This window comes from Geotrypetes seraphini, chromosome 8, assembly GCF_902459505.1.
Source record: "Geotrypetes seraphini chromosome 8, aGeoSer1.1, whole genome shotgun sequence".
NCBI lineage: Eukaryota > Metazoa > Chordata > Amphibia > Gymnophiona > Dermophiidae > Geotrypetes > Geotrypetes seraphini.
Window position 1 is genome coordinate 179,820,032 of NC_047091.1, and position 26,391 is coordinate 179,846,422.

Genomic DNA, 26,391 nt, shown 5'->3' on the forward strand with positions numbered 1-26,391 from the left:
TGGGTGAGAGTCCCAGTTAACTGAGACTCTACTGTATATAAACTTCATCAAATGCTGCATCTTAATCATATCCAACAGAACCTGGAAATTCTTTGGGATCATCCAAATAGTATCCAAGCCAGAATACATATAATAATTTAAATAATGAAAACGCAATATTTTAACTCCGAGCAAAATAGCCTAAGAACATTTGGATCTCAGCCAATAAAAAGCTAAAAACCACAATGCTTTTCCAATGGCTGAATGTGCACCACATATAGAGTGACAGATGATCTCCACAGAGAAGCTAATTCCTAAGCAGCTTATTATAAATTTACAGACAAATTCCTACTAAACTTTTGTATAATAAGTATTTATTTGGAGAACTCTATTTTTACAATATAAACTACTATGCAAGATGGAGTGGCCTAATGGTTAGAACAGCTGCCTCAGCACCCTAAGTTCAATTTCTTATGACTCTGGGCAAGTTACTTAACACTTCATTGCCCCTGATACAAAACATCTGTCTTAAAAATATATAAACCGCGTTGATTGTATAACTCGCACAGAAAAAGTGGTATACAAATCCCATCCCTCTTTATCATTACACAAAGAATAGCTCCCTACCCTAAGACTAACTTAACAATCCCTTGCAGTCTAGCAGTGTAGTCAGGACAGAAGTGAGCCCCAGTTACTCCTGCTTGTGTCAGCATTACTCTCAAAATAGCTGCTGTGACCTTTTCTAGCAGTCTCACAAGATTGCCACTACAGGTCATGGTAGCCATTTCTAGAGGTACACAGGGAGCAAAGGTAACTCCTGTTCATAGGGGAAGGAGACAAAACAGGACAAGCACACATTTTTGGCTGCCACTGAAAATACAGTATGTTTTAGTTGAAACAAACTCTGGCCGCAGGTGAGAATGTGGTATTAGTGGCTATACATAAATATATGAAACTAGAAAATATTGGTTAAGCCAGAATATAATAATCAGAGAGGCAAAAGCAAAAGATGGGAATCTAACATATTGATTTCATACATGTGTTATGTGCTTGAAGGAACAGGAAGGCAGACCGGGACATTAGTGTGATTGATAAGCACCATAGCAAATTTACCCCAGATGGCAAAGCTTAAGTTTTATAAGGTTTCTTTGTTCAGATGTATGTCCAGCCTGGACTAGGCTGGTCCTCAGGAAAGTTATAGGCAGACAAGAGTTGGCCTCTGACCTGGTTGCCTCACATTCCAAGGGGCCCTAATTTTGCAGTGAGAAAGACAAACTGAATCCACATGTGTATCATTGTATGTATAGATCCAGAATTAAGTTTTAGTAAGTCAGTAAGTCATTAAAACTACACAATAGGAATTTACTTATGTAGCTATAGGTAACAAGTGTAGATTAGAATATATTTTACTTTGATTTCATATATTTGAAATCTGAAGAAATTCTGAGAGGACTACATCTGGGATTTAACCTCTGAACTTAAGCAACTTTTTCTACTCTGTGAAACTCTGATGTGGGGGGGGGGGTAATCCCTCCTTCTCTCTCTTTAGTTTCCGTTAGACAAAGGGACATGAATTTCTCAGCACAGAGATGATTGTACCAGGAAGGGATTTAAAAGCTGTATGTGTGCATTAGTCTTTGTGAGTACATTAAAATATTTGTCTATGTATTTCTTTTTTATAAAACATGTAAGCTTAGTATGAGAATGTAACTTTTTAGGTATAAGAATGTAATTTTTAGGAATGCTTTTGGGACACGCCCATATGAAGGTATAGAAGCAAGCCTTATATGGAAGCAAATAATTTGGACCAGTTAGATTGTAGCGAAGGAATGTCGTCATTTAGGATATATAAATGGATATGTAACTGGTAAAACACTGGAATTCGTTACTAGCAAGACCAGCTTTTGGCTTCTGTAATAATTCTCATGATGTAAATAATCTTATGATAAATCATTTTTGATAATTAATAAATAATAATTTTGCTTTTAGAAAACATTTGCATCATTTCATTATTCTTGTGCATTTTTACATACCTAGAGCAAAGCTAGCAGCCTACTGCTGCTTAAGAGTGTGCTTGTGTCCAATCGATAGCTAACCAGGCAAAGATAAAGAGTATTTATCTACCCGGTTAGCTTGCCAGACACCAGCACTGAATACCATCTCCAGACTACTTCAACACTACCCAGACAGTGCAGCGGCAGTCAGTGCTGATCATAACCAAGTTGTGCAGCTGAAATGCTGCCAAATATCAGTAGATAGACACAAGCAATTTAACCAACAGGAGCAACTCCTGCCCATTTGAATCACTTTGAATATTAGAGGTTTGTTGGTTTTCTTTCTGTAAAGTGATCTAAAGCAAAATAAAAATTAGGAAGTGCACATTTGAATTGGTCCATAAGAGGAATCTATAAATGGTTTGAAGGATAAGAATTACAAACAATACAAAAAAGACATACCAGAGTAATTGTATAAGTGATACTGGCATGATACACTTGCATTGTGCTACCTGGCTTCTTACAACACACCAGTATCACAGCCCTAATTTTTTTTTAAGTTACTGCTCCTCCTTTTCATCTTTAAATTCCTTTACAGGTTTATCTAGTCTATTCTAAAGAAACCTGGTGAAAGAAATAAAGTCACCTGACAACTTACCACTCGCAGCCAAGTATCAAAGAACCTTCTTGTCGTGGTAATCTTTAGAAACTGTTTAATACATTTCGACCAAAACCTGTGAAAGAAAAGAAAGTATTACTTCATATTTTGTGAACTTGATTACACTCATTTTACTTTGACAATCAAGCTGAAAACTTCTAGCTTGGTAGCTTACCCATATAGAGAAAATGGGATATTCACATGGGATCTATAGGGGAGTAAAAGTCAGGGAGTAGGTCATTGGTATGGGCAGACTCGATGGGCTGTGGCCCTTTTCTGCCGTCAATTTTCTATGTTTCTATCTTGAAAAACAAACCAGATTCTTACATTCACAAAACAAAACAAAAAAAATCTAAGATTTTATGACAATTTAGTAAGTCCAACATTCCATAAACTTTAGGACAGTGGTTTTGAGAGCAACAGCAGCTAGTCCCAGTAGACTTTTCCACAACCTAAGAGAGCACAGTCATAGGTAACTGGCAACCAGCACTGTTGCAACATGACCACTAGAAAACAAACAAACATACGAAAAGATTTACCTATGTTATATGTCTTAACACAAAAAAATATAGGATTTTAAGAACAAGAAGCCCTCAAAAATAGATGTCAGGAAGAACTGCCAATACTGATTGTTATTTTAAGAATGAACTGGAAACTAATACAAGCCTAAGTAAACCCAGAATGTTTGGTCTTACAGTACATAAAATATGACTGGTCAAAAAGTATCAAGCCAACTAGACCTGCTGCAAAACATTTTTATCTTAAATTAGGTCAGAAACTTTCCTAGCCAACATAATGAATCACTCAGGATTGAGATTCACTAAGGATTTGTTTTAGGGGCATAGCCACAAGTGGGACCAGGGGCCTACCCAGCAGTGATGCACCTTTACTGTAGCTGGCAGGATCTCCAAGCCCCTGACAACTGAAGACTTCTTCTAGACCTCCATAAGATACTCAGATCATACTGCAAGGCTCAGCAGTCATAGAAACTTGATAGCAGAGAAAGGCCAAATGGCCCATCAAGTATCTCCTGAGACTCTGCAAGGAGACCACCTAAGTTGTCTTCCTCCAGGTCTCCTGCTCTAAATCAGCCTATTGTCAAAGAAGGGGTGCATGCCGATCACTCCCTTGTAAAAGGAACACTGTAGCGATGATTGTTTCTTTGGTAAAGGTCCATGGGGATCGAGAGGGCTCTCCCAAGACACAATATCTCGAGAAGCAGTTGTGAGTATACTGAATGGCAATGTGGACGTATGCTTGAAGAGAGACCAGAAACTCCATGGGACCAATTGCTAAGATCACCAATTGTAAAGTTTCCATCTATAAAATGCAGAACATTCAAGATAAGTGTTAATCCCCCTGAAATCCAGAATTGCCTAAAAATTCCCCCTTTTCTTGGAAGCAACAAAATAAACTGAATAATGGTCCTGTTCTGTGGCAGCATTGGCTTTAGGGCTCCCAGGTGTCACAAGATCTCCCTTACCATGTTACTTGGGCCCTATCCTGCAGCAGGACACCAGAAAGGTATCTGAAAAAGGGCACTACAAACACACACAGCTCAGCCAAACTACTTCCAGGACCATTGATAAGGAGGTAATAAAATGTGTCCACTACTAGTGAAAAAAGCAAAGCCTGCCTCCCACTGGTTCCACCACAAAAGGGACCTCCAACAGTTTTGACAGAAGGAAAGAACCTGAAGCACCCAGCTTTCTAATACACAAAGGGCTGGCCTTTCTGCAAATATGATGCAGCACCAAAATAATTCTCCTTATTGGAAGGGGGGGAAGGGAGTCTGTCTCTAGCTAATCCTTCCCATAGATGCCCTAGAAGACTATACCCTGTGTCCTCTGGGAGTCACCAAGGCCTGGCTTCTCCCCAGATACTTAATCTGGTCCAGAGCCCAACAAAAAAGCAGAGTTCCACAGAAGGGGAGTTTACTACAGTACACTTTAGAGCCAGTATCAGATGACCAATTTCTAAGCCATCTATGAGCTACCAAACCCAAATGACAGCGAGTGTGAACAGATGCAAATAAGGTCATGTAATATGTCTGTCACAAAGGGTAACAAGAGAAGCTGCAGGACCCAACATAGAAACACCCTAGCCATGTAACCACCACAGACCTCTGTCTGTATCTCCAAAGATGAAGAGCTGCTTAAGCAGCAACTTGAAATTATGATCATGGAATTCTTTTAAGGATTGTATTACACTAACAGAATTGTGGTTTTCTTTGGCGACTGCCATCACCACAGAATCATTCTATAAAGACCCTGAACAATCTATTCAGGTAATCCCAAGGAACGAGATAACGCTTCAGTCTTGTCCCCCATGAGAATCAAGTTGGTGTTTCCCAAACTCTATAAAGCCCTTCTCCTCCATAAAATACTTGGTGGTCTCTTCAAGCCCTCTGAAATAGGGTCCCCCCCTTCCAAGGCAGATTCCAAGTAAATCACAAGATCTGCTATCACCTGGTCTGCGAAGAGGGACAACTATTCTTGACAAAACAAGCCCACTAAAAATAGACACAGAGACCTTTCCAGACTCTAGAGAGGAGGACATGGAGAGGAACTCTTCCAGGAAAAAACCTCACCTGTCCTCAAACCTCCTCCATAGAGAATGGGGAACCCTGGATGGGCCAGTAGCTCTTGCCACCTTTGTCTGGAGACTAGTGATCCCTGGGAAACGTGGTACTTGACTCATTCCAGGATCACACCAGAGTCAAAAATTACTTGCACTGTTTACTCAGCATTTGCCACTTACCAGCAGTGCACACCAAAGGAGTGTGCATAAGGAACAATGCACTCCTTCATGCACCTCCTAAAAGTGTCTAATGTCCAGGAAACTGGATTTTAACCGACTTTAAAATCTCTGCCTTTTCCTATACCTGCAATCTGGGAACATCAGCAGCATGTCAGTCGTACAGCTAGATTGAAGGTAAGATTTAGCGTTTTTTCCTGTTCCACACTAACCACTAGTAGCTTCCTTATGGTGTTTACACTCTCCACCTTCTCTTTTGCTTATAGAACACTTGAATATCCATTTCTCACATTGTCAGAGTCTCTCATCCTTTTAAAAAAAAAAAAAAATAATTTTTATTCATTTTCCAACAAATACACAAGAACTCCTCTTGTTACAGAAAACCAGAGCTTCAATATCTGAATATACCTAGATACCCTAACTTGATAAAGAAAAAAAAAAAAAGAGTCCAAATCAACATCCTTAATTAAAACAAATCAAAAATATCTCTTAAGTTAGGATTTAAATTTTTTTTTTAAATCTTTATTCATTTTCAAACTTTCAACAAGTGTACAAATATCAAATCGGTAACATAGTATACATCACTTGATATTCTTACTATTATATCTTATAATACAAATATTTAACCCTCTTCCCACCCACCACACCATTTAATATTTTCTAAACTGAATAAAATATAATACCCTCCCCCCTCCCTATAATAACTGGTGTATACTTCAAAAGAAAAATGGCATTTAATCATTACAAAAGGATGTTAATGGCTCCCAAATTTTAATAAAAGTTCTTATAATTTCCATGTTGTATAGCTAATAATCTTTCCATTCTGTACATGTGACATAATGAATTCCACCAAAAATTAAAATTGAGTCTACTGTGATCTTTCCAATTTTTAGTGATATGTTGAATGGTGACTCCAGTCATGATCAATAAAAGAATGTTATTATGCGAAGATATGACTCTTTTTTTCTCATAGACACTCCAAATAATACTGTATCATAAGACAATGCCACGTGGTTTTCCAATAAACAATTTACTTGATCCCATATTGAGTTCCAAAAGGCTAAAACAAAAGATGATCTAAAGTTAGGATTTAAATTTAACACCATATTAATGCTCTTATTTGACCTCAATTAAGACTGAGAAGCAAAAAAGAAAAGATAAGGAGCTCTAACTTCTTAAACATCATTTATACTAAAGAAAGGCTTAACGTGGCTACTATTCCGGCTCTATTACGATAAAGCAGCCTTCAGACATACTATGTGATTTTCTTAGAGTTCAAAAAACTACGAAATTGCTCTGGTAAAAAGAATACATACTTAGTCCTAGCATATTTTACAAGACATTTACATGGATAACTAAGCAAGAATGTGGCTTCCCAACCCTTTTACTTCTTCCCTCATATCAAGAAATAATTTCCTTCGATCCTGTGTTGTCTTAGTAACATCCGGGAAGATCCATATCTTTTGACCTAGAAACAAACTATGTGCGTGTCGAAAGAACATTCTCATCAAGGAATTTAAATCCTGTTCAAAAACAAATGATATTAATAATGTCCCTCGATATTCAACCTCTTCTTGGGAGCTTTCCAGTAGATCTGTGATATTATTAAAGTCAATTGGTTGTAGCTTATCAACTAAATTAGTCTCTCCTGGTAATTCAGTTTTCTTCTTTGGAAGGTAGTAAATCCTATTTACTGGCGGAATAGTTTCTGCAGTATAGTTTAAATTTTCCATTAGGTACTTTTTGAACATATCCATAGAATTAATAACTGCAGATTTAGGAAAATTCAAAGATCTCAGGTTAAGCCTTCTGTTATAATTCTCTAGTTGTTCAATTTTCCTTTGTAGAAACAATCTTTCTTTAACAAAGGAACCCGAGAGCTTCTGTATTGAGGCAATTTCGATATTAATTTGATCAAACTTAGTATTTGTTTCAATTTGAATATTTTGAACTGAAGTTGATAAAGTATCTATTTTTGACAATATAACTAAAGTGTCAACAGCAGATTTTGTAGCTGCTGCTTCGAGTTTCTGTAGAACACCATACATTTTCTAATGTCACCTGAGAAGTGTGGTTTCTATCCACAACTTGCTCCATTAAAGACTCAGCGTCCTAGAGAACTTGAGATCCCTCACTTCGGGAAGGCGTTGGACTCGTCTGGTCTCCCGTCTTCACGCTACCCATTTCCTCCAGCGCCGGGTTTGGTGGAAGTCGGGCTGCAGGGGGAGATAAGTGATGCTTCCAATCTCAAACCTCCAGCAGCTCCTTCCGCCGGAATAACAGCTGGGAAGCTTCCTCTCTCAATACTAGCCAGCGAGCTAGTGAAAAATCTGTCCAGCGAAGCTTGTCGGGGTGTGGAAGGATCCATCCGGAGAAAGCCCTTGCGCTTTGTGTGAGGCATGTCAGAAACTCAAACACAGGAAAAGGTAACTGAAGATTCGCAAGGTCAAGCGGAACAGACTTTCTTACTGCTACCATGCCACCGCCATTTTGTTTCCAATCCTCTCATCCTAAAGTATTGTGTTCATGTTCTTTGTCTCACTGGAGACTTATCTAATTTAGATCTTGTTTTATCTCAATCAAGCATGCCTACCAAGATACCACTTCATCTATAGACCAGGAGGGAGGGAAGTACTTGGTACAGTAAAGTACAGCGATTGTCTTCTCCTCCACTGTTGCCATCTCTTCTAAACCTCATTCCTCCATTAATAGGTGGCCTTTCTTTTAGTCTTGCAGCACATTCCCTCTCACCTTAAAGTTCTGTTACTTGTTATCTACAGTATTTGACATTTTCATTGTTTAAAATAATAATAAATCTTTATTTTTATACCGCAGCACCTCTCAGTTCTATGCGGTTTACAATAAAGAAAAACTGTACAACACAGCGATGATACATCGTTACCATATAAATTCATACAATTGGTAAAAATAGACAAATTTATCAAATATATACATTTTTACATTTTTCCTAAAATCTTGATAGGAATAAGAAGCCACAATTAAACCACTTAAAATTTTACTCCATTTGCCTGCTTGGAAAGAAAGTTGTTTTGAGAAATCTTTTATACATACATCCTTTTAAGGATGGAAAAGAATAGAGAACAACCATGAGTACAGCGGTCTATTGCAGAAAACCTAAAATGTTCCAACATGTAACATGGTGCATAAGCAAACAATGTCATACCTTTTACAGGCAATTTGAAAAGTATCCTCGCTTCAGCTGGAAGCCAATGTAGTTTGCAATAAGATGTTACATGTTCAGATTTTTTCAAGTTATAAATTAGACAAACCGCAGTATTTTGAATAACTCTCATCCTCCTAATAGTTTTCTTATCAAACCTAAGTAGATGGCATTACAATAATCAAGTAAGCTCATGACCAAGAATTGCAACAAAAGTCTAAAAGAAGTTAAAAATCGAAATATGATTTTATGGTGCAAAGCTTCCATAAGCCAATGAGATGATTTCCTCTCTATGCATGAGGGAGCAGCCAATCGGAGCTCTGGAGGATAGAGAAAGATGAGGAGTAGGATGAAAACGGAGGGCTGGGATTGAAAAGGAGAAGAAAGTTGATTGGGAAGAAGGAAGGGGGATTCTGAAGTAGAGTACTGCCTAGGGCAGGAATGAAAGGGGAGAGGGTTCAATTCAGTAGGGATGAAATATAGTCACTATACATACCTCATCTTCCCTTCCACCTCAGAAATCCCCTTCAGTTTGTTTCATGGAGTGGGAAATGGAACTGCTAAGAGCATATCCCTGGTATTTAAGTCCTAGAGAAGTTACATTCTAAGCAAAATAAATATGTGACTATGAGGAAAAACAGTCAACTTCTGTGAAGTCATAGGAGAAATCTGCTCTATGAACTAGTTACTTCTCATATTTATGAAATTAATGGTCTGGTCAAAAAGCATACAAAGGCAGCTCTGTTTTCTCACAAAGTTACTGTCCAACTATTTAGGAGACTATTCCCAGTCTCATCATTCTTACCATCAGCCTTTGCAACACTGACTTCAAACCATGACACTGTTCACATTTGCTTGCTCACTCATCTACATATGTATACATTGTTTATTTTTTAAAAACCACTTACTATACCGCCTTTCCAGAAGTCAAAGTGGTGTGGTACATAAATAAATTTTTAAGTTATGTTTTATGAACAGACTAGTCTCTAAAGACAAAAAGGAACTCCATTTTAAAATCAAAAAAGGATACTAATCATTCATACTTAGATTCACACAAATTCAACGGACAGATTCCAAAGATTAATTAACAGAGAAATTTCCACAGGACCAACGGTCAGCCCTCAATCAGTTGAGCCATATACACTTAAAAAAAAAAAAAAAAATGCAGCTTCATTTCCATTTTAAAAGCTGGAAACAAATCTTAAAACATTTCTTTTTAAAGATGCCTATCAATAAGTGGGAAATAAAAAGCTTTTATGAAGCGACATCCCCGTCTCCCTCTCGTTACTCCCTATCCCTCTACCCCTCCCTATCCCTCTACCCCTCCTTTTTACACATTGTAATTAGAACTTCCCTATCCCCTAGTACCTTTCATCTCTAATAAGTCTTAATTTGTAATAGTTTTACCCTCCTCTTATTATTTCAACTAAAACGTAAATTTTATTAGATTTTTCTAATTTTAATATTGTAAACCATCCAGATACATGTGATTGTCGGTATATAAAACCATAAATAAGCTTCAAACTCTGATTATGGAAAAATTTAGGGCATAAAAATAAATGTCGCATTTGTGGTAGATTTTTAGTAGGCTTTGAAGGGGGGGGGAAGAGAACCAAACGATGACGCATCCAGAGAGCGAAATGATCTAACTGGCTGGTATGTAGGCTATCAAATTCAAAAGATAAGAAGGGATGCTTAAGTGAAGGATAGAGTAATTTAAACTGAATGCGATAGGAGTCTGGAAGCCAATGAAGTACAGTGATCAAACCAGCTTACACACCAGAGTGTTGTGTAATAAAAAGGGCGACAGCATGATATAACTAGACACGTACATCCTTGTTTTTTATTTCAGCAAAAATAAAACAGGCGACACCCTATCAGTATTGAAGTAAGTAATAATAGGGATAATGCAGGACTGATGTTACAAACAAAAGGAAAACTTGACAGGCTATAAAAGTTCCTTACCTGTTCTCATATTCTATAAATACCAAGGAACAATATATAAAGCTCTCAAAGAAGCAAATCAAGAAAAAAGTGTTTCAAAATTAAAGGTAAAAAACAAAACCCAAAAACTGTCAACTCATCAACACTTTAAATGCTTCATAAAGAATTCTTGAGGGTATAACCAACAACCATCATCAATTGAGAAGACAGTGTTCTATAGCTGCCATACATGGCTTCATCATAGGCAACCATTATGACATAATTCTCTAATAACTTAGCAAACAGACAGAACTTATAAAATGCATTAGTTTTTTTCTTATGCTGTTCCAAATTTTAAAAATACCAAATTATTCAGTTCTTGAAGGGATGTATATTCATTAGTGTGCATTTAGTTCCTCAGCACACCTTAAAACTAATAGAAACATGATGGCAGATAAAGGCCAAATGGCCCATTCAGTCTGTCCATCCACAGAAACCATTATCTCTTTCTCTCTCAGAAAGATCCCACGTGACTAGCCTAGGCCCTTTTGAATTCAGACACAATCTCTGTCTCCACCACCTCTTTTGGAAGACTGTTCCATGCATCTACCACCCTTTCTTTAAAAAAGTATTTCCTTAGATTACTCCGGAGCCTATCACCTCTTAACTTCATCCTGTGCCCTCTCATTCCAGAGCTTCCTTTCAAATTAAAGAGAGACTCGACTCGTGTGTATTTATGCCACGTCTTTCATATCTCCCCTCTCCCACCTTACCTCCAAAGTATACAGATTGAGATCTTTAAGTCTGTCCCTATACGCCTTATGACTAAGACCACGCACCATTTTAGTAGCCTTCCTCTGGACCGACTCCATCCTTTTTATATCTTTTTGAAGGTGAGGCCTCCAGAATTGTACACAATATTCTAAATGAGGTCTCACTAAGTCTTATAAAGGGATATCAATACCTTCTTTTCCCTACTGGCCATACCTCTCCCTATGCACCCTAGCATCCTTCTAGCTTTCGCCGTCACCTTTTTAACTTGTTTGGCCACCTTAAGATCATCACATACAATCACACCCAAGTCCCACACTTCTGTTGTGCACATAAGTTCTTCACCTCTAAACTGTACCATTCCCTCGGGTTTTTGCAGCCCAAATGCATGACCTTGCATTTATTAGCATTAAATTTTAGTTGCCAAATTTCAGACCATTCTTCAAGCTTCGCCAGGTCTTTCTTCACGTTATTCACATTCTATTGCAGATTTTGGTATCATCCGCAAAGAATCAAATCTTACTCGACAACTCTTCAGCAATATAGTTTATAAAATGTTGCATGTTAATTCATAGATAAAACATACATTAAATTGATTTAGTGTGCACTAAGTCAATTAACACATTAAAAGTTCTAATGCATATTTAAAAATGTAAACGTGTTGTGAAAAATTAAAATACTAATATATTTTCTAACGGTGTTAATTGTTGCAAAAATAATATAAAGGTGTGAACATATCAAAGAATATAACACTTACATATAATACAAATAAACATGTGTGATAAAACAGGAGCAGAGAAACTACCAACTAAAAGGAACTAATAGAGGTAATAACACAAATTCCCAGCAGAGGGAATCTGTCTAACACTATGAGCATATAGAAGTAGGAAATATTGCTGAATTAGAAGAAGGGAGGGGTGGGCATTCCTGGGCTAAGTATTTGTTACTGTATGAACACAATGCCTACTGTCAAGTGAACATCCTTTTGGCAGAAAACAGCTTACATCAACACCTTGCTCATGACTTTAATGATGTCACAGAGAGCAACTGCAAAATAATCTACCCCCCTCCAGCAGCAGCTGAGGGCATACATTGTCCTCTGCTGCAGGATTACACCGCAATCTGGAGTGGAAGGCACATGCCTGTCACTGCAACTTTGATCCTCAAAACTAGTGCTTCAAACTGCTTCCTAAGCCTTACCTATGTCAGAAACGAAATGAGCAAAGCAGGAGGTTCTAGAGGAAGACGACACATCCTCCAGAGGGGACCCCGATCGCGATCTGGGGGCAGCAGAGAAAGAGGGAGAAATTTCCCTCGAGTAGTATGCCGGAGCCTTAGAGTCTCGCAAATGGGAGAACGAGGAGGCTCAACTAGACCATCTCAGAGGCGTCGAGGAATGACCCCGGGCAAGGTGTATTGGGGAGGACCCCGGAGTCCGAGGCACTAGCTTGCGCAGCCTCGGCGAAGACAGAGTAAACGAAAACTCCCCTAGAGGCCTCGAAGAGGACCCCTGGGAGGCACCCACCAGCTTCGTCGGGGAAAGCGAACCAGCTTCCAATTCCAAGTCAATAGCAGTAGCCGAAGTCTTTGTTGTCGGAGACCAGCCTCGAAGGGGCAGAGAACACTGCAGTTTTTTGGAAGGGGCGAACCTCGACAAGGTAGAGGATGAAAGACGGGCCCCCTTCCGAGACCCTCGGAAAGTCACAGGCCCCGAATCAGGGGATGAAGAATCGTTCGAGGCGACTCTGCGAGTCTTGTGGGCACAGCCCCTAGACCCGAGAGAAGGGCGCTCAGGCTTGTCAAACCGGGACTGGGTTGAGACCAAGGTCAGCGGCGTCGAGGTCGGAAGGATTTGGCTCACAACCGATGAAAGCTGCGTAGTAAGGATAGCCTTAAGCATGTCCTCAAACATAGGCACCGACACCAAGGGAGGTTGGGTTGGAGGTGCAGCAATGCGCTCCTTCGGGGGCGACCTCGAGGAAGAGTATTCCCTACATGAGGCACGCTTTGCATGCAATCTTGACGAGGCGGCACCCATGTGAGACTTCGAGGTAGGTTTCTTTGCCGGCACATCTGAGGAGGGAAGAGGAGACTTACCCAAGGCTGAAGCCTTTGAGGCTGAGGGGGACTTCGAGGCCTAGGCACCCAACGACGGTGCCGAGGCTGAGCTCGAGGCCTGTCCCGCTGGATCCATCAGGCCAAAGAGGTGGAGAATCTTGGCCACCCTCCGAAGAGCCCACGGTTGTAAAGTCACGCAACGTGGGCACGATTCAGCGCGGTGCTCCGCACCCAGGCACTCCACACACCAACGATGGGGGTCGGTGATGGAGATCACCCAGTTGTACCTAGTGCAGTTCTTAAACCCAGAACAAGACCGGGACATAAGAAAAAAGACAACCGAGGCCCCACGAGGCCAGGTGGCCAAAGCAAGACTGGTCAACCCGGTCAAAAAGACACGGAAAGCAAAATAAAGACACAAGCACAGCAATTCACCCGAAATAAAACAAATAAGCCGCGGTGCAAAGAGGGACAATGAGATTACGCGAAGCAAAAGAGCAGTGCTTCTGGCTCCACGGAAAACATAGAACTGAGGCCACGCTGATCAGACGCATGCCCTAGGTCAGGCGGGAGGGGCACTCGCGCATGCATGGTACATTCGCAAGCTTGAAGATCTTCAAGCAAGTCTGCTTGCGAGAACGTCTGCTAGGGGGCTCCGTAGATGACATCACCCACATGTAGAGAATATGCTGCCTGCTTGTCCTGGGATAATCTGTGTACTCTCCCAGGCAGATTAGCCCCAAATTTGGAATCTCTAGGCATGCAAGCCTCACAAAATGGATAAAAAATACCTGAAAATAATAAAACCAAACTTAGCAGATCAGAACATACCTGCTGAAAGATGTGATTGGCATCCTTCTGCAACAGTTTGCAACCAGAGGATATTCACCTAGAGCAGTTTATCGCAAACACTAATGTGCTGCAGCACACTGAGGAGGAAGAGGGGCTGGCCAGCTGACTTGCCTACAGGACGTGCCTCTTGCGGCAAGAGGCACATCCTGTAGAGCCAGAGGTTCTTAACATGTGGTATGGCGCCAGCGCGGCATGTCTAGCAACTTCCTGTTTCTGTCGCATATTTCCTGGGACTCCTGCCTTCCTCATCTTCTCTCCACACCTCTGGACCAGCAGCAGCAGCTCAGTGTGCGTTTAACTTCACCACACAGCTGCAGCTAGCATTAGTTAAGACGCAGTTCCATCAGGCAGCCTTGGGGGTCTTTGCTAGGCCGGTCCACTTCAATGAAGCAACTTCTTCACAATTTGGATTTCAAGATTTTATTAATACTTGATGAATTACTTATTCAATATACTAAGCGATGTACAACTTCATAAAAACGGGGATGTGTGGACAAACAAATAACTTAAGACTTCAAACTCCAGGACAGACATGACTGGTGACGGATAAAGGAAAAAAGTTACAATTCTTAGTTAGAGAGAAGAAACAAAAATGGGGGAAAAACAAAAGGGAAGGTAAAAAACTAAACCAGAAAGTATTGGTTTAGAATTAAATGTTGAATGCATCTTTAAAAAGATGAGTCTTAAGTAATTTTTAAAAAAAATTGAGATCTTTTTTTCTCTAATGTGTTGGGGGAGTGAATTCCACAGTTCAGGGGCCATAACCGAGAAAATATCGAGTCTTCTGGTGCCTATAATTTTCAAAGATGGAACAGTTAGAAGATTATGAGACATTGAGCGAAGAAGCCTGGGGGAAAGTCCATAGTCTGTTATTGAGAAAGACGTGGGGGAAGCCACTGCTTGCTCTAGATCAGTAGCATGGAATATTGCTACTCCTTGGGTTTTAGCCAGGTACTAGGGACCCTGGATTGGCCACCGTGAGAACGGGCTCAGTGTTCTCCCTAGAGCCTTTTAGCTGGGTGGTCCACCCAGCTAATTTAGACGAGCGCCCGGCTATCATCTGCTGCTACCACTGCTGCTGAACATTAAAAAAAATCCCAAAAAACCCGGCTTGGAGATTTCAGCACGTAGCGAACTTATGCTCCGGGGCTCTAACGTGTGTGTGCCGGCTTCCCTTCTCTTCCCTCCGAAACCGGAAGTTATGTCCGGGGGGGGGGGGAGAGAAGGGAAACCGGCACGCACATTTTGAGAGCCCTGAAGCAAGTGTTCACTATGGGCTAAGGAGGGAGACAGGGTTAGTGAAGCATTTGCTCTTCTTGCTGCCGGGTCCTGCCTACTTTCTGTTTCCGAAAAGGCAGGACCCAGCAGCATTTCTCCCAATAGGTCGATCGCGATCTTGTGCCGATCAGCCTTCCTCTCCCCAACGGCAGAATTGACGTCGGGGAGAGGAATGCTGGTCGGCTGAAGCAGGGAGAGCTTGGGGCGGCGTTGGCTTTCGGGCCTGTTATTGGTGGCGGTTTGGGGCCTGTTATTGGTGGCGGTTTGGGGCCTGGTCCCCGATGGCAGTGGCTTGGGGGAGGGCAAGGAGAAAGAAAGAAAAAGGGCAGGCAGGGAGACAGAAGGAAAGAAGAGAAACAGAAAAAAAGGAAAGGGAGGCAGAGAGAAAGAAAGGGCAGGGAGAGAGGAAGGAAAAGTTGGGGGAGGGAATGAGGTCTGGAGGAGAGGAAGCATACAGGAGGCTGAAAAAAGGGAAAAAATATTGGATGCACAGTCAGAAGAATAAAGTGCAACCAGAGACTGATGAAATTACCAAACAAAGGTAGGAAAATTATTTTATTTTCAATTTAGTGAACAAAATGTGTCCGTTTTGAGAATTTATATATGCTGTCTATATTTTGCACTATGGGCCCCTTTTACTAAACTGCAATAGCAGTTTTTAGCGCAGGGAGCCTATGAGTGTCGAGAGCAGCGCTGGGCATTCAGCGCAGCTCCCTGTGCTAAAAACTGCTATTGTGGTTTAGTAAAAAGGGAGGGGGTATATTTGTCTATTTTTGTATGGTTGTTACTGAGGTGACAATGCATAGAGTCATCTGCCTTGACCTCTTTGAAAAAAACCCAGAATAGGAATGATAATTAACATTTTCTATGCATACAGTGTGCTTTGTGTTTTTTTTAAATTTTATTGTTGGTAGATCATTTTGACTTGGTCATTTTAAAAGTAGCTCACAAGCTCAAAAAGTGTGGGCACCCCTGCTTTAGAACATCGCTCCTTAGTTTTATCAAGTGGTGCAGTGAGGGGCCAGCACTTTACATCTATCACCTCATTCTTTCTTTTTTTCTCCTCATGTACAGCACGGTTCTTTATTCTAAGCAGCTCTGGCACTAACAGTACTACGGGTGCCTTATGCTACTTTCACTACCACTTGCAGTCAGGTTTGGCATTTTATCATGGTTTTGGTTTTTTATTTAGTTTTTCACCAGTATTTTTATTTATTTATTAAAGCAGCCTTTTTTAACAGCCCGATGCCCCTCCCCTATTAGTGTGCATTCAATCCACTGCCGACACTTTTTTGGCGCCTCTTTCAACAGATCAAATATCATAGCCCACTGTCACGTGTTCACATTTATTCTGTGTATGAGTTTATCTAATCAGTGCAGAGACCTTTTCGTTAAGTCCATTTTACTCTCCCTTTTTTACTTTCCCGAGTGCTGTGGTTTTATTCTTTGGTTTTAATAGAAGCTCATTTGAACAATAATTTAGATCTTTCCCAGGTTTCACTTTTCATCTACCCGGTCTTTTCTGGTTTCCTTTCTATAGTCTGCTTTTTGTCTGGAGTCTTGAGTTTAGAATTACATTTTATGACATATTTTTGTGGTTATAATTGTATGACATGTCTAAATCGGTCAAGTTATCCATTCTTTTTATTATTTTTTGTCCCCTCATACAGTGGCAGACCACTCCGGGTGCCAGCCTTAGGGGGGGTACACAGCTAGCTGGATCCAGAACCTTCCGAGCTGCTCTAAATGGCACCTGCACCTCAGCGCGGCTGCCGTACTTATTCCGAAGCAGAGTCGGCTGCCACACTGAAGTGCAGGAAGGTCCTGATATGACTGCATTTGCCACCTCTGCCTCCGGAAGACGTAAGTGGCATTGGAAGGGGTGGACTGGCAGCTGCAGTCATTGCAGAACCTTGCCACAACTCCCTGCGTCTGCCGGCCCACCCTCTCCAACATCACTTACATCTTCCAGAGGCAGAGGCAACAGAAGCAGTCATCATGGGACCTTGCTGGTTTGGAGGGAGAGAGGAGCACAGAAGGGTGGTAGAGGGGGAAAAAGGGGGTCAGGGTGGTATGGAATGGTGGTGGAGGGAGAGAAAGGGGGCAGATGCTGATGGAATTGACTTGCAGGGAAAGGAGAGAGAGACAAGGGGGAAGGATACTGGATGGAATTGAGTTGGAGGGAAAGAAAGGGGGGCGAATGCTGATGGAAGTGGGGGGAAGGGAGAGGAGAGAGTGAAATGCCAGACCATGGGCGTGTGGGAGAGGGAAGGAAAGAACAGGAGAGAGATGCTAGACCATTGGAGGAGGGAAGGGAAGAAGATGGATGCCAGAATAATAGGGGTGAAGGGAGAGATGGAAGGGGAATACAAGGAGAGAAGATGCCATATAGAAGGGGCAGAGAGAGGTTAGACAGTGGATGAAAGGAAGAGAGTGACAAGACTATGAGGAAAGCAGAAACCAGAGAAAACAATGTAGAAAAAAATTCTTATTTATTTTTTTGCTTTAGGGGAGATGCATCACTGTTTCTGTGATGTTACATTGTATACAGAGTCCAACTTCTTGGTGGTTCAATTTAACCTTTGTCTACATTTTTCTATTTTATCCCCCCTTTTACAAAACTGTAGAGCGTTTTTTTAGCACCGGCCATGGTGGTAATTGCTCAGAATTCTATGAGAGTCTGAGCTGTTACCACCACATTATAGTTTTGTAAAAGGGAGAGGGGTTAGTTTGTGATTACATATTCCATACTAGGCGAAGGTTTTTCTGTGTTCTGTGTGTTCGAAAGACATGGTTTTCAGTTAGGATTGACTTTGTAGGATTGATCTGTACTAGACTGGCTTGTTTAGTTTAACAATGGGTGTATTGATGTTGTACTGCTCATTGCAGTATGTAAGATGCTGCCTTTTCCTAGGTACACTTGTGTGATGTGTGGATTGTTATAAAAATCATGTTTTTCATACAGATGGGGGGGGTGGTGTAAAAAAAATGATGGGCCTCGGGTGTCACATATGCTAGGTACACCACTGCCTTCATAGTTTATATCTAATCCACAAGCCTGCTTTTAGGACCTACAGGGTATGTATCTCTCTGATTCATGACAATTTCACTTCTCATGTTATCTTATCCATTCTTTTTATTATACAACTGCCCAGATAAGCATCAGTCTTTGACATGATTGGACCTTGAAAACTAACGGCAACAGTGTTCTCCCCAGAAATGTTTTCCAGCCATGAAAACTATTTGCTGCATTTAGTGTGCCACAAAAAACATTTGCTCTGTTTAGTATGTCGGAGTTAAAGTTTGAGAGACGCTGCTCTATACCATTTGAAAGAGGGCAAATATCTAATTATTCACTTCTAGAATTGGATACTTCTTAAATTTAATAAAAAATTATGGAACAAGTGTAAAACCTTAAGAAAGACTGCCATATTGAGCATTGGAAAATAACTATAACTAATAATAATTAACTAATACAAATAGTACACATTTAGGGCTCCTTTTACTAAGCTGCGCTAGCGGTTTTACCACGCGCTTAGCTTGCGCAGAATTGCCGTATGTGCTAGACGCTAATGCCAGCATTGAGCTGGCGATAGTTCTAGCCGTGTAGCGCGGCAATTCTGCACGCGCTAAAAACACTATTGCAGCTTAGTAAAAGGAGCCCTTAATTTTCCCCACCACCAAATTTCCCCGTCCCGCCCCACCCGGCTACTTTTTCATGCCACCCGGCTGGAAAAAATTTCTGGGAAGAACACTGGGGCTACTGGGCTTGATGGACCATTGGTCTGACCCAGTAAGGCTTTTGTTATGTTCCTCTTTCATCAGAACTGTGCTGGCCTAGCAAAAGCCCTGAGGCTGCCTGATGAAACCGCGTCTAAACCAATGCTAGAAGCAACACAGTGAGCTGCCACTACAGAGGAGAGGTACTGCTGGATAGGGGAGGAGGTGATGGAATGGAAAGGTGCTGCACACTGGAGGAGAGGGTGAAATGGTGCATGGAGACAGAGCGTGTTGGGTTGGGGGGTGGGAAGGAGGGATATCACTTGAGGAAAGAGGCAAGGAGAGAGAGAGAGAAAGCATGCAGGAGGCAGGAAGTGTTGGACTTATGGAGAGGGCAAGATGGATGGGAAGGACAGAAAGGAGGGAAGGAGAAATGTCACACTGGGGAAGGGGGAGAGGGCAGAGAGTGAAAAGTTGGACCCATGGAGAGAGGAGGAGGACCGGAGAAGCAGCATGCAGGAGGAAGAGAGAAAGAAATGGACTGGTGGAAAGGAGGGAGAAATGTTGGACCACTGGGAGGAGGGAGGGAAGGAGAGAGAGATGTTGGACTACTGGGGGGTGGGAGGAGAGCGATGTCAGACCATGGAAATGGAGAGGGAAGGAGAGAGATAGGAAGGGAAGGTAAGACATGGAAAAGTAGATTTTGAGAAGAAAGCAGAAAGATGGAAAAATTGAACGTTAAGTTAATGCCAAAGATGGACTCAAGGCAGAAAGGGATGAAAGAGAGAAAAACAGTCAATGGATATGAAGGCACTGGAAACAGTTAAAGACAATAAAGGTAGAGAAAATGATTTTATTTTCAATATAGTAATTGAAATGTGTCAGTTTGAGAATTTATATATGCTGTGTATATTGTATGTATATGAAAAGTGAATGGAAAAAATTGCATTACAATTAGTAAAGGGGATGGGATCTGGGGCAGAGCTTGGGTGGGCCTAGGGCAGAGCTTGGGAGGTCTGTGGTTTGGATACTCAGTTGATATTTGTTAGATTTAGGGGGTACTTAGCTTGAAGTAGTTGAGAAATACTGCTGTAGGCAATCAGCCAGCACCTCTCCTTTCTGGCCCTCTTCCCTGCTAGCATCCCCTACTGGAGTCTCAGGGTCCATCTGGAGGGCCTCTACGCATGCACAGTCATTGACATGATGATGTTATGCATGCACATGATATCATCACAACAATGTCCACACACTTCTGGGTGCCTTGAGCCATGGCCACTACCTTTAGTGTGCCCCGGCTCAAGAAAGTTTGAGAGATACTTACCTAGAGTATAGACTCCTAAGTTTATATAACAGAAATGCTTTTAGTATAAAGTATTCTATAGCAAAATAAAACAAAAGCAATTGAACTCCACATCTCAAAGCAAAAAAACTACAAACTCTATATCCAACTCAAAGTAATTTACATGAACTGCTCATTATGTTCCAGTGAGGTATTTTGAACAACTAACCAAAAGTCCATCACAGAAGAAGAAGTTTAGAGGCCTTAGTCAACTTCAGAAATTTAAAATATAAAACTGCAATAATTACCCTTGTCTATATGTAGCAATTTCAAATGTCCAGAAAACATAATTACAAACTTAGCATTTATTATTGCAAGATGCTAAACAAGGCAGACCACAAACATACTCTTATCATTGAGAAACAGAACTCTTGTCTGTCTGCCCCACCTTCTTTCTGAGCAGCTCATAAGCAAATTGGCTGCAATTCTTCGGCTCTCACATGAGTTATGCAGTATGCCATTGCAACAGTCACAATATATCAGAAAAACTGATCTTCCATAGTAATATAGTAGCTCACTGTAGCAATGAAGAAAGCGATCAGAGACAAGAAGATTTTGTTTAAGGAATGGAAAAGGTCATAAACGAATGAAAACTGGAAAAAGCACAAACAATATCAAAGCAGGTGCCACAAGGAGGTAAGAGGGGCCAAAAGAGATTGAGGAAAAAATAGCCAAGGAGGCAAAAAACTTCAAGCCGTTCTTTTAATATATTAAGGGGAAATGACACGTGAAGGAAGTGGTGGGGCCACTGGATGACCATGGAATAAAGGGAGTGCTAGAGGACAAAGCCATCGCCGACAAACTAAACACATTTTTTGTGTCTGTATTTACCAAAGAGGATATACACAACATAGCCGACAGGCTATACGCAAAAAAAACGAAGATGGGAAACTGACAGGGTTGACGGTCAGTATAAAAGGAGGTATGCAGACAGATTAATAGGCTTAAAAACAATAAATCCCCGGGACCGGATGGCATTCATCAAAGAGTAATCAAGGAACTGAAAGGGGCTATAGCTGAACTGCTTCAACTAATAGCCAATCTATCAATCAAAACGGGAAGGATTCCGGAAGACTGGAAAGTGGTGAATGTTATGCCGATCTTCAAGAAAGGTTCGAGGGGAGATCCGGCAAACTACAGACCAGTGAGTCTGACCGCGGTACCAGGAAAGATGGTAGAGGCGTTGATAAAGGACCGCATCATTGATCACCTTGATGGACACAATCTGATGAGGACCAGCCAGCATGGCTTCAGCAAGGGTAGATCTTGCTTGATGAACTTGCTGCACTTTTTCGAGGGAGTAAACAGGCAGTTAGACAAGGGACAGCCAGTCATCATTGTATATCTGGATTTTCAGAAGGTGTTTGACAAGGTCCCGCATGAATGACTACTTCGGGAAAATTGCGAGCCACAGAATTGAGGGTGAAATACTCACGTGGATTAAAAACTGGCAAGAGCATAGGAAGCAGAGAGTGGGGGGTAAATGGACAATACTCAGACTGGAAGTGTGTCACCATGGGGGTGCCGCAGGGCTTGGTGCTTGGGCCTGTGCTCTTCAACATCTTTAAGAACAATCTGGACATTGGTACGATGAGTGAGGTGATTAAATTTGCAGACAATACGAAGTTATTCAGAGTAGTGAAGACACAGGGGGATTACGATTACAGTGGTGCCTCACACAACGAACTTAATTGGTTCCAGGAGCAAGTTTGTTATGCGAAACGTTCGTTATGTGAAACGCGTTTTCCCATAAGAATACATGTAAAAAAAAATAATTCGTTCTGCAGCATAAAATATGCTAAGATGACATAAAAAAAGATAAATTTTTGGTTATTATTTTTATTTAGATACATCTAAAAACATAATTGTTTTTTAAAACAACACACATTTTTTAAATTTAAAGACAGACTAAGTAGAGTCTAATTTTACAGTGAGAGAGGGCAGAGTCTCAGCGGCAAAAACTGGGACTTAACTGTTCATTTTTTTTTTTTTTCTACCGTGTTTCCCCGATGATAAGGCAGGGCCATCAAATAAGACAGCCCCCCCTTTTTAGAAAAAAATGTAAAATAAGGCACCCCCCCCGCAAATAAGCCACCCACCGATACCTGCGCTTACCCGAATCGGGTGGTACGGTGGGTGACTCCGTGTGGTCCCTGGCACCCCCGACACGATCGGGGCAAGAGGGAGCTCAAGCCCTCTTGCCCCCCCGACTCCCCGACACGATCGGGGCAAGAGGGAGCCCAAGCCCTCTTGCCCCCCGACTCCCCGACACGATCGGGGCAAGAGGGAGCCCAAGCCCTCTTGCCCCCCCGACTCCCCGACACGATCGGGGCAAGAGGGAGCCCAAGCCCTCTTGCCCCCTCCCCCCGACTCCCCGACACGATCGGGGCAAGAGGGAGCCCAAGCCCTCTTGCCCCCCGACTCCCCGACACGATCGGGGCAAGAGGGAGCCCAAGCCCTCTTGCCCCCCGACTCCCCGACACGATCGGGGCAAGAGGGAGCCCAAGCCCTCTTGCCCCCCCCGACTCCCCGACACGATCGGGGCAAGAGGGAGCCCAAGCCCTCTTGCCCCCCCGACTCCCCGACACGATCGGGGCAAGAGGGAGCCCAAGCCCTCTTGCCCCGCCGATTCCCCAACTCCCCGACAATATCGGGCCAGGAGGGAGCCCAAGTCCTCCTGGCCACGGCGACCCCCTAACCCCACCCTGCACTACATTACGGGCAGGAGGGATCCCAGGCCCTCCTGCCCTCGACGCAAACCCCCCCTCCCCCCAACGACCGCTCCCCCAAGAACCTCCGACCGCCCCCCCCAGCCGACCCGCGACCCCCCTGGCCGACCCCCACGACACCCCCAACCCCCTTCCCCGTACCTTTCTGTAGTTGGCCGGACAGACGGGAGCCAAACCCGCCTGTCCGGCAGGCAGCCAACGACGGAATGAGGCCGGATTGGCCCATCCGTCCCAAAGCTCCGCCTACTGGTGGGGCCTAAGGCGCCTGGGCCAATCAGAATAGGCCCGGGAGCCTTAGGTCCCTCCTGGGGGCAGGGCCTGAGGCACATGGTCGGGTTGGGCCCATGTGCCTCAGGCCCCGCCCCCAGGAGGGACCTAAGGCTCCCGGGCCTATTCTGATTGGCCCAGGCGCCTTAGGCCCCACCAGTAGGCGGAGCTTTGGGACGGATGGGCCAATCCGGCCTCATTCCGTCGTTGGCTGCCTGCCGGACAGGCGGGTTTGGCTCCCGTCTGTCCGGCCAACTACAGAAAGGTACGGGGAAGGGGGTTGGGGGTGTCGTGGGGGTCGGCCAGGGGGGTCGCGGGTCGGCTGGGGGGCGGTCGGAGGTTCTTGGGGGGGGCGGTCGTTGGGGGGAGGGGGGGTTTGCGTCGAGGGCAGGAGGGCCTGGGATCCCTCCTGCCCGTAATGTAGTGCAGGGTGGGGTTAGGGGGTCGCCGTGGCCAGGAGGACTTGGGCTCCCTCCTGGCCCGATCGTGTCGGGGAGTCGGGGGGGCAAGAGGGCTTGGGCTCCCTCTTGCCCCGATCGTGTCGGGGAGTCGGGGGGGCAAGAGGGCTTGAGCTCCCTCTTGCCCCGATCGTGTCGGGGAGTCGGGGGGGCAAGAGGGCTTGAGCTCCCTCTTGCCCCGATCGTGTCGGGGAGTCGGGGGGGCAAGAGGGCTTGGGCTCCCTCTTGCCCCGATCGTGTCGGGGAGTCGGGGGGGCAAGAGGGCTTGGGCTCCCTCTTGCCCCGATCGTGTCGGGGAGTCGGGGGGGCAAGAGGGCTTGAGCTCCCTCTTGCCCCGATCGTGTCGGGGAGTCGGGGGGGCAAGAGGGCTTGAGCTCCCTCTTGCCCCGATCGTGTCGGGGAGTCGGGGGGGCAAGAGGGCTTGGGCTCCCTCTTGCCCCGATCGTGTCGGGGTGTCGGGGGGGCAAGAGGGCTTGGGCTCCCTCTTGCCCCGATCGTGTCGGGGAGTCGGGGGGGGGCAAGAGGGAGCCAGGCGGAGAGAGGGCAGTTAAGCGCAGTGCCTGCGCGGAAGGATGCAGCTCGGGCGACTTCGTTGTGTGAAACGAAGTTCGTTGTACGAATCAAGACATAAAGTTCGTTGTGCGCAGCGTTCGCTGTGCGAGGCGTCCGTTATGCGAGGCACCACTGTATCTACAAAGTGACATAATCAAGCTCGAGAAATGGGCATTGACATGGCAAATGAGGTTCAACGTGGATAAGTGCAAAGTGATGCATGTTGGTAACAAAAATCTCATGCACAAATACAGGATGTCCGGGGTGATACTTGGAGAGACCCCCCAGGAAAGAGACTTGGGAGTTCTGATTGACAAGTTGATGAAGCCATCTGCACAATGTGCTGCGGCAGCAAAAAGGGCAAACAGAATGCTTGGAATGATAAAGAAGGGGATCACGAACAGATCGGAAAAGGTTATCATGCCGCTGTACCGGGCCTTGGTGCGTCCTCACCTGGAGTACTGCGTCCAGCACTGGTCACTGTACATGAAGAAGGATACGGTAATACTTGAAAGGGTCCAGAAAAGAGCGACTAAAATGGTTAAGGTGCTGGAGGAGTTGCTGTACAGTGAGAGATTGGAGAAAGTGGGCCTCTTCTCTCTTGAAAAAGGAGACTGAGAGGAGACATGATCGAAACATTCAAAATACTGAAGGGAATAGACTTAGTTGATAAAGACAGACTGTTCACACTCTCCAAGGTAGGGAGAACGAGAGGGCACTCTCTAAAGTTGAAAGGGGATAGATTCTGTACAAACGTAAGGAAGTTCTTCTTCACCCAGAGAGTGGTGGAAAGCTGGAACGCTCTTTCGGAGTCTGTTGTAGGGGAAAACATCCTCCAAGGTTTCAAGACTAAGCTGGACTAGTTCCTGCTAAACTGGGATGTACACAGGTGAGGCTGGACTCATTTGGAGCACTGGTATTTGACCTGGGGGCCGCCACATGAGCAGATTGCCGGGCAGGATGGGCCACTGGTTTGCACCAGCACCGGCAATTCTTATATTCTTAAGAATGCAGTGTAAGTCTTCCGCCCAGGCTGCAGCCAGAATCTCAAAGTTTGTACCAGGTTGACTGTCTCTGAGGCCCACATGATGAAATCGTAATGAGCTCTCCTTTCACTAATATATCTGAAAAAATTGTGTCTCCCTTCTTTACATTTTTAGCCATTTGTTCTTCCGCCAGACGTATCTGTCTCTAGGCTTCTTTCAGTTTCACCTGGTAGTCCTTTCTGTACTCCTCTTCTTGGATTTTTTTATATTTCAGGAATGCCAACTCTTGCCTTTATTTTCTCCATCACTAGTTTAGAGAACCATATTGGTTTCCTTTTTCTCTTGTTTTTATTTATTTTCTTCACTTAAAGGTCCGTAGCCATTTTTATTGCTCCTTTCAGTTTTTCCACTGTTTTTCCACTTCTCTTATGTCCTCCCATCCTAACAGCTCTTTCTTCAGGTACTCTCCCATTTTATTAAAGTCCATACGTTTGAAATCTAGGACTAAGTATCGTGCGGCCGCTCTCCACTTTAGCCATTATATCAAACCAAACCGTTTGATGATCACTACTTCCCAGGTGAGCACCAACTCCAACATTAGAGATACTCTTTCCAATTTTTAGATATTAATTTGTTAAATAGGGTTTCTATTTTAGGTGTTTTATTTTCCATCAAATTAGGACGAGAAGGTACACACAAAAGTTATTGACAATTTTGTGGTAATTACTATTAAGGGTACCTTCTTCTTTTGAACCAAATATATTCAAGTATATATGGTACAGTATAAGTTGATCCGAATATAAGTCGAGACCCCCATCCCCCCCTCAAAAAGGAAGAAAAAGGTTTGACTCGAATACAAGTCGGGGGCTTAATATTCAAGTGCCATGAT

At 43.4% G+C, this 26,391-nt stretch overlaps 1 protein-coding gene across 18 annotated transcripts in view; it reads right to left on the reverse strand.

Annotated features, from left to right (window-relative positions):
- MTMR3 (myotubularin related protein 3) overlaps positions 1-26,391 on the reverse strand; it is a 248,542-nt gene that overhangs the window by 188,959 nt on the left and 33,192 nt on the right. For all 18 annotated transcript variants that reach the window (XM_033956412.1, XM_033956413.1, XM_033956430.1 and 15 more), the window contains exon 3: positions 2,632-2,707. The gene's annotated coding sequence lies outside the window, so the exon portion shown is untranslated. The remainder of the gene's footprint in view (positions 1-2,631; positions 2,708-26,391) is intronic.